Genomic DNA, 14,917 nt, shown 5'->3' with positions numbered 1-14,917 from the left:
TGGAGTAGGAGCGCACCGGCTAGAAGAGCGCGCCGGCTCGGGGTCTGGAGTGGAGCGCGTCTGGAGTAGGAGCGCGCCGGCTAGAAGAGCGCGCCGGCTCGGGGTCTGGAGTGGAGCGCGTCTGGAGTAGGAGCGCGTCTCACGAACCAGCATACAGAATGGCACAACGTCTCCCAGTGAGAACAAAGGAATCCTCCCGTGGAAGAATAGAGAGCGATGACGATGTCTCACCAGGAGCGCGGCGGTAGATGGTAGCATACAGATACAGAACGACCCGACGAGGACTGGAGGGGAAGTCCAGGTATTTAAAGCCCTCTGGGGCGCTAATCATAACTTATCACAGCTGTGAAAGGTAGTCCAAGGGTGTGGGCTGTTGAAGAGCAGAGGAGAGTAAAACAACGCGAGGGTGGGGGCTGGTGAGGTGAGGAGAACAGGGAATTAAAGGTCCAGGGAACAGGCGAAACCTCACAGTACCCCCCCCTCCACGGGAGCCACCGGGCGACCCAAAAATACAGACAGCGGGGCAGGGGACATGACAAAGCAACAAACAAAAAAAAACTGGGCCATGCTAGCAGGGGAAGCAACACCTAAAGAGGGGCTAGCAGAGGGACAGGGAAGCTGCCAGGGCACTGCTAGCTACAGGGCCTATGCTAGCTGTACTGCTACATTAACATAGAGGCTGCGCTAGCTGCCGGAGCTAGGCTAGCAGACAGGGCTGGACCAGCATGAGAGAACAAGCTAGCTGGAAGGACAGTCCTAGCTGTGGGGAAACTGACCTTGCTAGCTGAAGGGGCAGTCCTAGCAGTGGGGAAAGCTACACAAAAAGTGGAGGCCATGCAGAGGGACCGGGTTAGCTGCCTGGGCATGGCTAGCTACAGGGCCTATGCTAGCTGCAAGGGCTGCATTAACATAGAGGCTGTGCTAGCAGCCGGGGCTAAGCTAGCAGACTGGGGCCATGCTGGTAGTAGAGGCCTGGCAAGCTGCAGGGGAGCTAACGAGGCTAACAGGGAAGCTAACAGGGGAGACCAACAGGGGAGCTAACAAAGGCTAACAGGGGAGCTAACAGGGGAGACTAACAGGGAAAACTAAAGGGAGCTAGAGTGGGTTAGAGGGAACTAAAAAGGGCAAACTCACATACACTGTCTGTGCTGGCTGGGGTCGTCGACGGGTCGGGTCGTACTGTTATGGTTAGTAACCGACCCCAATCGCACAACACAAGACAGGTATGAGAGTAAGCCAAAACAGGGCATTTATTCAACACAAAGAAATAGCGGCACTGTCCCTTTAAGGGAGAACACAAAAACACTGGAAACAAAGAAATAGGGAAAAATGTGGCACTGTGCCTTAAAGAGGCGAGCAGACTAAGGGGAAGGCTAAGGGACAGGGCCAGGGCAAAAGGTCAGGGCAGGAACAGGGGCACTGGAGAGGGGAACAGGGACAGAGGCCCGGGGAGGCAGGCTGGAGACAGGAACAGAGAAAACAGGGTTAAGGCCTTGGACAGGGCGAGGGCCAGAGCTGCTTACAGGGATGGCAGGGTTCCAACGGCGGAGGCCTGGCAAGGAGATCCTCCTTGGAAGCGATGCGCGCCGGCTTGGGCGTCTGGAGTAGGAGCGCGTCTGGAGTTGGAGCACGCCGGCTTGGGCAAGCGCGCCGGCTCGGGGTCTGGAGTGGAGCGCGTCTGGAGTTGGAGCACGCCGGCTTGGGCAAGCGCGCCGGCTCGGGTCTGGAGTGGAGCGCGTCTGGAGTAGGAGCGCGTCTGGAGTTGGAGCGCGCCGGCTAGAAGAGCGCGCCGGCTCGGGGTCTGGAGTGGAGCGCGTCTGGAGTAGGAGCGCGTCTGGAGTTGGAGCGCGCCGGCTAGAAGAGCGCGCCGGCTCGGGGTCTGGAGTGGAGCACGTCTGGAGTAGGAGCGCGCCGGCTAGAAGAGCGCGCCGGCTCGGGGTCTGGAGTGGAGCGCGTCTGGAGTAGGAGCGCGTCTCACGAACCAGCATACAGAATGGCACAACGTCTCCCAGTGAGAACAAAGGAATCCTCCCGTGGAAGAATAGAGAGCGATGACGATGTCTCACCAGGAGCGCGGCGGTAGATGGTAGCATACAGATACAGAACGACCCGACGAGGACTGGAGGGGAAGTCCAGGTATTTAAAGCCCTCTGGGGCGCTAATCATAACTTATCACAGCTGTGAAAGGTAGTCCAAGGGTGTGGGCTGTTGAAGAGCAGAGGAGAGTAAAACAACGCGAGGGTGGGGGCTGGTGAGGTGAGGAGAACAGGGAATTAAAGGTCCAGGGAACAGGCGAAACCTCACAGCATAGCATGTGTGTGTTCATGCTAAAGTGACTGTTAGTGTGTGAGCATAGTGTGTGTGTTGTGTGTGTGCTCATGTGTGCTTGTGTGTGGAGAGTTCAGTGTTCAAGACTCTGATGGCCTGGGGGAAGAAGCTAAGCCGAAGTCTCTCTGTCCTAGTTGCTGGTGTTCGCAGGCGTTTGTGAGGGTCTTTCATTATTCTGCAGGCTCTGGATTTGCACCTCTTGTTATATAAGACCTGCAGGGGTGGTAGTTCTTGTCCTGTGCCTTGCTGTTTCCATACCAGGCAGTGATGTTTCCGGTCAAGATGCTCTCTACAGCTCCGGAGTAGAAGGACTGGAGTATCTTCCCCGATACTCTGAACTTCCTTAACTGTCTCAGGTGGTAGAGGCGCTGCTTCACCTTCTTTACGACTGAGTCTATGTGTGTTGTCCATGTCAGGTCTTCTGAGATGTGGACCCCCAGGTACTTGAAGCTGCTCACCCTGTCCACGGTAGCCCCGTTTATCCTCAGTGGTGTGTGTGTGTCCCCTGCTGTGTTCTCCTAAAATCCACGATCAGCTCCTTGGTTTTACCAATGTTCAGGAGCAGGCTGTTGTCCTGACACCAGCGTTCCAGTACATCAACCTCGTCTCCTCCCTAACAACATACAGCTGAGAGCCAGGAAGGGCCAGGAAGACCCACGCTACTTATCTACCCAGGAAAGATGCTTCTAGAGCGGCATAGAGTATGGAGGAAGACAAGGCTCTATGAAGAGAATGGAGTAAGTTTTTTTATCTAATCTAGTTTCGTTAATTAATTCATAACTTTTGAACAATATAATGCTATTTCTAATCTGTCAGCTGTTCTATATTGCCAACAAGATTGTCTACATTCCACTCATTACACATACATCTAAAATAAGCAAGGAAAGTGCTTGAAAATAAATTTGTATCTTCCAAGTTTAATTTCAACAAGTTCAAGTGCAACTACATATGAACCATAATAATACAAATTATGATGATAATCATACACTTATTTTATATCATTGGAAAGCCCTAGTTGTTAGCTTCAAAATGGTACCAAATACGAGGTACTTTGAAATACCCAGTAACTAATAATCTATCACAAACCAATGCAATATCATGTTCAGGGATTTCCTAATTAATGGGCCAGATGACCCAGAAGAGTTGTGATGAAACAAAGGAGAATATGAATTATGATTTCCCTTTGCATCTTTGACTATGAATAACACCATGCTAATAATGACCAGACATGAATAACTGCCACTGATCTCGTCCAGTACCTTCTTGAGATCATGTGTACAAAAAATCTAAGGAAATTAATAAAGGTTCTGTAGATACAGTACTGAATTCTCCCATCCGGACCAATGTAATTTGAAATATTATTATAGAATATAGAATAGCAGGCTTATAAATTACCTTATTATAGCCAATTCGCACATTTATATATATATATATATTATCTTTCAAATGGCCAAGTTCAATTTGGATTTAGTATCACCAGGCGTGCATAAGAACAGATAATGATCTACTGTAATCTACTGTACTTTTTTATTTTGATCAGGGTTCAACCGTTTTCAAACAAATTTCAAATCTAATTGTTTCTGCATGCTAACAATATGGAAGAGAACCTAACTGGGCTTCAATATCTGTCAATAACGTAACGTTTTGTGGTATTATCCCGAATAATAAGAGTTATTAAAAAAAATGCATACAGAACTATGAAGCTTGAAACTCCATAGAGGCTTTCAGGAAGTGTAGTTCTGAAAAATTCCAATGCAGATCCAGAGCTAGCGATGTCCTTCACAAAATGGCCACCAAAAAACGAAGGTTATCCTCGCTATTTCTTTCTTTATTTATCCTGGCTATAACCCTAGTTATATGATTGGCGTTGTGGTGACTCACTTATCACGCACAATTGGTGCAGACATTCACTGGACTTGAGGAGCGGAGTGAGTGCTCCTTTAAGCCTGGGGATTCTGGGAACGGGGTGTGTATTTGGTAACCTATATTATGTCAGCTGTCACCCGGCTGCTGTCACTTTCGAGTAGTAACGTTAACGTCTCTGCACTCTGTTGGATGTATGTAATTTATGTTGGGAAGTAAAAGGAAAGACTCGACTACCGTCTCCCGTTTCATCCTTTCTTGCGTTCCCACATTGGTGACCCTGACGTGATTATTACATCATGACGGACGGAGAAGTGAACATTATCTACGCCGCAGCAATTAAGTTACCCGACTTCTGGCATCACAGCCCCCACAGCGTAGCTTTGCTGCTTCGCCTATGGGATACACTCAGCGCCTGTGCGCGTCCAATGAAAACTTTTCACATGTACCTTTCATTTGCCCGACCACGCCCTCCAGCCACTCAAAGCCCAGGTGTGCGGTCTACTTCTTCCTTCCGACTCAGAATTTCAGCGAAACCCAGCCAAGGGTCCTCAGGACTGCGATTTAAAGCAGAAAAGCTACGCCAATCATATAAATAGGGTTATAGGATAACCTTCGTTATATCTCATTGGCTACCGCTTTTCTGCTTCGCCTATGGGACAACGGGCGAAGCAGGGTGTGTAGCCCCGACAAATGCACCCCCTGAGGTCCCCTTCACGACCATCAGAAAACATGGGGTGGGGTCCGACCCCCTCGCGCCTCCTAACGAGGAGCGGAGAGAAGGACACCAATCATACGCAGTGGGGCGCAGTTACCCCAAAACACACAAGGTGAGTAGATCATGTAGACACACGTTTTAGACATGCCACCATTTCACTTCCCCGAGGAGAGGTAAAATGGCATAATCCATGGGGGATATGACTAAAACGTCATATCACAACCCACACATGATTAGGTTCAAAGGCCCCCGCCAAGTGTAATGCCAGTTCAAGTTTCCAATAGAAAAGATGGAACCTCAAGCACCGCTCGCAGCTCCCCGGGCTAAACGCCAGGGGGCAGCGGGTTCAAAGCGCATTACAATAATAATAGGCATCGTCTGGTACCACATCAGACATGGTAATAATTGCACGTCTGTTGAACAGAACCCACCGGTTTCATTCTGGGTTTTTTATTACAAAAAACCAACATAAACAACAACAAACATCGTATGTACAGTGCAAAGAATAGAGGAATTATGTACAACATGGGCGAGAGGGGGGAACGCTTTCCAGCGTCCCACTACCACAGTCGCACCTAACAACAAAAACAATACGTACATAAAACCACCCAGGGCAACGGGGAAACCCGTTACCTCCTTCTATTCACCTCCTTCGTGTCGTGGCCCGTCCACGGTTCCCCCGAAGGGCGAACCAGTAGTCCCGGTCTTCCGGGGGACAACAATTGTATCGACAATTGCAGAATGGGTACAAAGCAGCACGCCTCAATACACATAATTGGTAGAGGGATGTGTAGACCAGGGGAAGACATAGTCTTATGTCCCCCAGTGTACATCATTCACAATACACCATATACATATATATATAAAAATATGTCTAAACATACAATTCCCCATTTGACGTGATACATAACCCGAGGGGAAAAAGCCCAGGCCGTCGCCACTTCTTAAGAAGCGCGGTCCGCGGACACAAGGAAAAATACAGAGCACCAAGCCAGTAGTCTTTTCTAATATAATGGTTGAGAAGACACAGCAGGAAATGACAGGGGGGTCCATTCACTCGAAAGACAAAGGATACACACCACAAGGTCAAAACAAGCTGGTCACGCGCCTCTTTTTCCTTGAATGAAGGCGCAGCTCCTCTGGACGGTTCACAAAACATGTCCAAACCGCCAATGTTTACACGCAGAGATGCCCGTCAGACAGACACTGTTTCTGCTATGCCGCGTGCTGCTCCCCCGTACCTGGCGAGGGCTGGACCCAGGGAACCCTCCCGTTTGTCGGGGATCCCCTCTGACGCGCCTCCCCCGGAGACACGCCTCACCACGTCAAGCCTGCAATTAACCCTCCGTGCGGAGGTAAAAAGCACGGAAGGCTGCACGCCATGGCTCGAAGCCTTCCACCGACAGCGCCACAGCAAACCAGCAGTCCTCCGACGAGAACTGCCGGTCTGCTAGGAAAACTCCATAACAAGCAGTGGTCCCAAAGACTCCCTTTTCCGAACGTGCCGGGGAAGTCCTGAAAAAGGATGTTGGTGGAATAGCCTTACATCTCACACCTAACTAACTAACCAATTTTCGTTTCAACTGCCAAAGGCATGTGAGCCATTCGTTTAGCTGAAAACAATGAGGAAGGAAGAAGTAGACCACACACCTGGGCTTTGAGTGGCTGGAGTTGGGCGTGATCGGACAAATGAAAGGTACATGTGAAAAGTTTTCATTGGACGCGCACAGGCGCTGAGTGTATTCCCATAGGGGAAGCAGAAAAAGCGGTAGCCAATGAGATATAACTACAATTCCCGTGGTTCAAAGTTTTCCAAAATGGTCGCCTCTTGCGAAATAACAAAATTAAATTAAATTAAATGAAAATGTATCTAATAACACTTTAACCTATTCCTAAACTAACATATTGATGATAATATACATTATAAATGCTGTTGTGACATGGTTATGATGTTTATACTTGAATACGTTTGAAAATAAAAACAATACTTTTGTAGAACACTCTGGAGATATTGATTTATGACACAATGTAATTTCGGGACCGGTCCCGTCGGGTGGAACAGAAGGCTTTTTTAAATCTCCCCTGAGAAGTACACAACTTCAACCCGTCACTAAGGCTATTCCATAATTTAACTCCCAAAATTTAAACACATCTAGCTTTTACATTAGTTCTTACCTTTTTACATGTTTTAAGAATACATAACCCTCTTAAATTATACTTTCCTTCTCTTGGTTTTAGCACGAAAAATTATTTCCAAGGTTTTTATGTACACCATATCTACAAATCTTAATATGCAGGACTTTATGAATAATGGATTTGTCGATTCAAGGTAACTAGCTTTGTTTATTATTCTAATAGCTCTTTTCTGTAATCTCACACACATCCAAAAACTAAACAGTTTTGCACACATTAATTTAGTTTGACACTTAATGAAAGTAAATTAGTTTGACTATGGCCACCAGTGATGCCATCTGGGACAATTGAATCTAGTGTTGTGTTAATTACACCTCGATGAAATGATGTAGATGAAGAATATAGCAATATCTTGTCTTATAGGGACTGCAGTGTGCTGTAATTAACACAACATAGAGATGTCCTGTCCCCAAGGCCACCACTAGTGGCCATATTCAAACTAATTGACTAACTATCAAACTAAATTAATATGTGAGATGATGTGTAAAATAAATCAGCATTCTTTTTTGGTGAAGTGCCCCTATAAGTGAGACATAATGTACAGTATGTGCAATGAGGCACTGGCCACCATGTTGCTGCCTATTCCCAACTACAATGCAATCATTACTCTGAAAACAAGATTGTAAAATACTATTTGAAGAGAGTGATGGTTGTTTGATTGTGAATGCTATTTCATTAAAAAACAAACAAAACAGTTATTGTTGTGCATTACACTTGCACACATCAGCCGAAACAGAACGAAAAGAGCAATGTGCTTGTTTGAGGTTGTGTGAGTTGGAAGTGTGGTGAGAGTGAATGAATGAATGAATGAATGAATGAATGAATGAATGAATGAATGAATGAATGAATGAATGAATGAATGAATGAATGAATGAAGGATGAATGAGTGAATGAATGAATGAAAACTTTATTTAACAGATTGCAGAATGGGTACAATACATGCAGTACAGCTCAATACACACAATTGTTAAGGGGATGCAGACCAGAGAAAGACGTTTGTCTTGTTTACATCAGGGTCCCCCATTTTCAATTCATAGTGACATTTATGACATACACAACATACATGACATTTATGGCATAGGGACATACATGACATACAGGTATTTAGTACTGTTACATTTGTGACATATACGATATTCAAATATACAGTACTGTTACCCATAGATCCTGACAGAGTATATACATATGATGGGGAGGGGACTGTACATTAGGAGGGGGTGGGTGGGTGGGAAAGAAATATACATACGGTAGGGAGGAGACTGTACATTTGGAGGGGGTGGGTGGGTGGGAGAGAAATATACATACGGCGGGGAGAGAATATATACATGCGGTGGGGAGGAGACTGTCTATTAGGAGGGGGTGGCGGGGTTTGGACATTTATGGTGGCCAGATTCGAATTGCAGCCTCCCGTAGGTGCTCTTTAAGAGCGGTTTTGAATGTGTGTAGGGATTCACATTCCTTTACACCTTTGGGTAGGGCGTTCCACATTGATGTGGCATAATTGCGAAACGTGTTTAGTCCCTTGTTTGAGCCGAATCTGGGGTTAACATGATTTGTTGAGCTTCCTCTGGTGTTGTGGTCGTGGTATTTACTGACCTTTGGGAAGTATTTTGACATGTACATGGGTACCTTAGTCGTATAGTGTATCTTGTAGACCAGGCCCATTGCAAGTTGCTGTACTCTGTCGTCTACTCTAAGCCATCCTAGGTTGTCAAAGTGGGCAGGGGTGAGGTGGGTTCTAGGTCAAATTGAAGTCTGACCAGTTTGTTTTGTGATGTTTGTAATCTTGTTTTTAGCGCCTTTGAGGTGCTTTGGTACCATGAGGTGCAAGCATAGTCGTAGTACCCTTGAATGAGTGCTCCTGCCAGAGTCTTCAGGGTATTCTTGTTTACCAGAGAGGAGATCCGGTACAAGAATCTAGTTTGTTGGTTGACTTTTTTTATTACCTTGGATGCCATTTTGTCACAGGAAAGATTTGCCTCTAGGATGGAACCTAGGTATGTAATTTCATCTTTCCTTGTGACAATATTGTCACCCACTGTAACTGAGAAGCCGTCGGTCTTGCTGAGTTTGTTATTTGATCCGAAGAGAATGGACTCTGTTTTACCCAGGTGTAATGATAGTTTGTTATCAGCGAGCCAGGTGCAGATTCTGCCGAGTTCAGAGCTGAGGGTTTTTTCAACCTGTAACTTGTTCTTGTCAGAGACCAGCAGGGCTGAGTCGTCCGCGAACAAGAACAAGTTGCAGTCACAAGCTGACGACATGTCATTTGCATAAATTAGGAACAGTAGCGGTCCTAGTATGCTTCCTTGTGGAACACCACAGCTCACTGTGAGGGGGGGGGATAGAGTACCGTTTACCTCCACCATCTGTTCTCTCCCCTCCAGGTAGGATTGCATCCAGCTCACTGATAAACTATCAAAAAAACCAATTGCTTTTAGCTTGTCAATCAGAATGGAGTGATTGACAGTGTCGAAGGCCTTTTGTAGGTCCAGCATGACCATGGCGCGGTATTTGCCCGCGTCCACCTCTTGTTTGATGTGGTCGTTCAAATAGAGAAGGCATGTGTCAGTGGAGTGGGATGTTCTGAAGCCAGATTGGAATTCGTAGATTAGATTTTTTTCCGCCAGGTACTTTTCGACCTGTTCGTAGACTATTTTCTCCATGACTTTCAAGATGGAGGTAAGAATAGAAACAGGGCGGTAGTTGCCTGGGTCTAATTTGCTGCCCTTTTTGTGCAGAGGGGTCACTCTCGCAATTTTGAAGTCCTTGGGGACGTGTCCCTGTTTTATGGAGAGGTTTATTATGTGTGTGATGACTGGGGTGATGGCGACTGCTGAGTCTCTGAGGAATTTGTCTGTTTCTTTGAATTTTTTGTTCAGCCACGTGGGCTTGGAGTTCACTGTTTGAGCTTTTGGAAAGCTTTGTCTGACTTTTATGAAGTTCAGAGCATTTTTTGTCTCTGGTTTTCATAGCGGCCAGTATTTCAGTGTGCATCCATGGCTCAGCGAGATTTTTAAGAGAGAAGAGTGCCATCTCACTTTCGGGTAGAAAAGGGAAGTGTCTCTTTTAAACTGGACTTTGAAGAAGTCTTTATTCATTGCACACATTCAAGATTCAAGAGTTTTGTTTGTCACATACATACATGAGACATGTAGTGAAATGTAGGTGGCCATGCCCGCCTTGATTGTGCAAAAATACAATAAATTCTAATAAAATAGAATGGATAATAAAATTGTTGCAACGTGCAGCGAACACACACAAGCGATGGGCGACACACACAGGAACACACACATGCCTCTCTGCGCTTGACCCATCCCGTCGTCCTTCCCCCCAAGGGCAGCAGGGAGCAGACATGGGTTGCGGCGCGGGGCAGCGCCCTGGGACCAATCCAAGTGCTCCTGTCCATCTACATCAGGGACGCAAGGGCGTTAGCGATCTGTTCTGCATGTTTTTCCATTGGGTTGATCTCTTATTCTGGAGGGGAAACCCTTACGAGCACAGGGAGAACATGCAAACTCCACACAGAAAGGCCCGGGAGATACTGTACCACACCTGGGTACCTGGCAACCCGGTAACCTGGTCCCCAAGTGGGAATCGAACCCAGGACCTTCTTGCTGCAAGGCGACAGTGTTAATCACTACACCACTGTGCCGCCCCCTCTCTCCTCCTCCTTCTCTCCTCCACAACCTTGCATTGTTGTCTTGGCTAATGTTTTGCCTAATATTTAGTAAATTACTAAAACAAAGTAATTTCTCTACAGGCAGACAGGCTTCTATTTGGTGAAAAGCTGCACTGCTCTGCTGTTCTTCATATTCACCATCATCGCTGCGCTGATATACAAAGGACAACCAGCGCTGAAGTGACACCTTGGTTTTCTGATGCCACATAAATTAAGACTATATGGAATAATTGTGATTTAATGGGGACTCCTATTTGCAATATTTGCTTTTCTAATATTGTGAAATAAAACATTGCAGTCTTTCTTTTAACCATACCCCCCCCCCCTTTCTTTTTTACCCAATTATGATTTAGTATGTGGAGTTTGGAGTGTTTTTTTGTTTGTTTTGTAGACATGTGAATATGTCCAACCGTAATTCAATGTGTCTAACTCTAATTCCTTGTACTCTACTGTGTTCATGATAACGTTGTGTAACTCGCTGACCCGTCTTGATTCTCCATACTTTAACATTGACATTCAGTAGTGGGACATGGCGCTGGACTGTCGCCAGGGGGAGCTGGTGCGACGTTGTGCTGGTGACAACAGGTGAGGAAGAGGCTGGCTGAAGGAGGAGCTCATACAGCGAGACGACCTCTTCGTCATTTTCCATTGAAGCGAGCAGACGTGTGGACCAAGAGCTCCTGATAATAAAGACAAGCGAAATACGAGTCCTGCCACGGGGTGGGATAGTAACGTTGTGTGCGAAAGTTTAGCTTCCCAGTATAGTGCTTAGGGTACGTTTGAACCAAGAAGAAGACGTTCGACTGCCGGACTGTACTGTTTTTTTTAATTTTATTCGTTTATTTGGACGGGACAATGCAAAATGAATGAACACTGTGGAGTGTAAAAATTGCCGGATTTAGCACGAGGCTAATTTCCATCCGTTGTCCCCAAACATAAAAACAGGACTCATAGAAACAGTAAGAAATGTACAAATACATAAAAACAGGACACATAAAAACAGTAAAAAAAATTTACAAATACATAACAGCATGTCACATGTGTTCACATGACTGGTTGGACTTCAGCCATTTTTTTAGTTGCCCTCTCTAAAAGAAGCAAGGGTGGGGCTTTCCCTTATGGAAATAGGGAGACTGTTCCATGTTTGACTGCCTTTTATGGACAGAACGTTTTGGCCAAACGTGGTCAGTCTACTTTGGACCATGCAGTCACCTCTGGTGTCTGACCTGGTGCAGAGTCCAGTGTTTATAAACCTCCCACCCCATAGAAAAACCATTGCATACATTCATAGATGTAAGACGATGACCACATCCAAAAAAAAGAGAAAATGTTTGTTCAAAGGTATTTTAGACTAGAGCAATAGTAGGTTTTTGTTTATTTTAATGACCCGTGTCAAAAAGTGAAGAACCCACTGACACAAGCTCCTAGCTGCTGTGTCAAATAACATTGTGGGAATGATGATCTTGAATGGTGTTACAAACTGAACTGTAATCCACAGAGAGAACTGGTGAGTAGGTGTCAGGGGCCTCAGCGTGCTGTAAGAATGGAGACAGATATACAGCATCATCTACAGACCTATTGACCCTGCATGCAAACTGGAATGGGAATGGTGCAACATTGGACACATGGTTACATACGAGGTTGCACAGAATGTCCATTATAACGGAAGTTGTGGTCACAGGTCTGTCATCATTCAAGCAGGTGACAATGTTTTCCTTAGGCACAGGAATCATGATAAAAGCAGACTTAAAACATGCTGGTAGGCTTCTTTACACTATTTTAGAGACAAGTTAAAAATATCAGTAAAAACGGAGGCAACATTTAATAGTTGCTGTGGATATTAGATCCAGGCCTGTTGCCTTCAGCAAGACCGGCGGCTTCTCAGTTACAGTGGGTGACAATATTGTCACAAGGAAAGATGAAATTACATACCTGGGTTCCATCCTAGAGGCAAATCTTTCCTGTGACAAAATGGCATCCATTGTAATAAAAAAAGTCAACCAACAAACTAGATTCTTGTACCGGATCTCCTCTCTGGTAAACAAGATTACCCTGAAGACACTCATTCAAGGGTACTACTGTATGACTATGCTTGCACCTCATGGTAAAGCACCTCAAAGGCGCTAAAAACTAAATTACAAACATCACAAAACAAACTGGTCAGACTACTGCTTGACCTTACTCATAGAACCCACCTCACCCCTGCCCACTTTGACAACCTAGGATGGCTTAGAGTAGAAGACAGAGTACAGCAACTTGCAATGGGCCTGATCTACAAGATACACTACTCCACTAAGGTACCCATGTACATGTCAAAATACTTCCCAAAGATCAGTGAATACCACGACCACAACACCAGAGGGAGCTCCACAAATCATGTTAAACCCAGATTCGGCTCAAACAAGGGACTAAACACGTTTCGCAATTATGCCACATCAATGTGGAACGCCCTACCCACAGCTGTAAAGGAATGTGAATCACTACCCACCTTCAAAACCACTCTCAAAGAGCACCTATGGGAGACTGCAATTCGAAACTGGCCCCTGTAAATGTCCAAACCCAACCCCCTCCAATGTACAGTTCCCCACCCCAACCACCTCCAATGTACAGTTTCCACCCCACCTTACCCAACCTCCTCCAATGTACAGTTTCTTCCCCCTCAAATGTATATACTCTCTTTTTAGAAAATGTTTGTACTCTTAAACAGTACTGTATATTTGTAGATCTAGTATGTCATAAATGTCTAGATGTTACAGTACTGTCTATCTGTATGTCATGTATGTCATATATGTTATGATTAATTGAAAATGGGGGACCCTGATGTAAACAAGACGAAAGTCTTTCTCTGGTCTGCATACCCTTAACAATTTTGTGTATTGAGCTGTACTGTACTGTACCCATTCTGCAATCTGTTAATAACATTTTCAATCAATCAATTCCTACTATTCTGTCTACGCAGCAAGTTCCTCACCCCATACTCCCCTAGCAAAAAATAAACACGTAATTGAATAAGGCTTGTGATCGGACGAAAAACATTCCATGAGTGCTTATAACAGCAGTATATATTTGACTGCTACCTTACATTGCTTAGCAGTGGGGAACTAATTCATTGTCGATGGTGGAAAACCAAATGAAAGCTTGTCTTTGTTCAACTTCATGTTTGAAAGGATTATGTACAAAAATAAAATAAAGGTATAAAAGCAATAACATACTGTAGTTCATCCTATATGGTGGTTAATTCATTAGCACCTGTGTGCTGTCTATATAACTAGGCTACATACATTTTAAGCATGGGTTGCCCAAGAGAACACCTAACTCAGCATTATTGCCATGCTATACTCAACAAGCATAATTTCAATGGAAATGAATGTGGCATCTGTATGAGGACAGAGGTGTTTGAACCAATAACAGAGCTTGGTTATTCATTCATGGGAAGGGGAAGTCATTTACTTTAGGCTACACAAGTATAATACATTACATGCAGGTATTTGCTAAGTCCCACACTTTGCTTAGAAATGATCGTACGCACGGGTTACGCAATACGCACATATCTGTGCGTACGCACCATTGATAAATGAGGGCCCTGGACTCCTGGAGTGGACTTGAGTACTACAACACTGCCTGTACTGAGTGGGACTTGGTGCTGCCATTAATGGCTTGATATGCCCGGCGAGGAGGACAGTGCACAAAGAGTGTCAAAACTCAACCGTCAAATAATGTTGTGGGAATGATTATCTTGAATCTTGAATGGTTTTTAAAACGGAGCTGTAATCCACAGAGAGAAGCAGACTTAAAACATGCTGATAGGCTACTTACTATCTATGTAAAAACAGGCAAGTTTGTCAGCTCAACATTTAATAGTTGCTGCTACCTTATATTGCTTAGCAGTAGGGGACTAATTGTTGGCGGAACACCAAAAGCTTTGTGTAACTTTATGTTTGAAAGTATTATGTAAAAAGATTCAAATAAAGGTATAAAAGCAATAACATACTGTAGGTCATCCTATATGGTGGTTAATTTATTGGCACCAGTGTGCTGGTCTACATAACTCTTCCTACCTGTCTGCAGCTGAATGATGTTAGGACCGGCTGGTTCCCCACCCCATTCGGTGTAAAACAGGGAGATGTGCTTTC

This window comes from Notolepis coatsorum (assembly GCF_963971535.1).
Source record: "Notolepis coatsorum genome assembly, chromosome: 9".
Taxonomy (NCBI): domain Eukaryota; kingdom Metazoa; phylum Chordata; class Actinopteri; order Aulopiformes; family Paralepididae; genus Notolepis; species Notolepis coatsorum.
Note: the sequence above shows the minus strand (reverse complement) of the source record.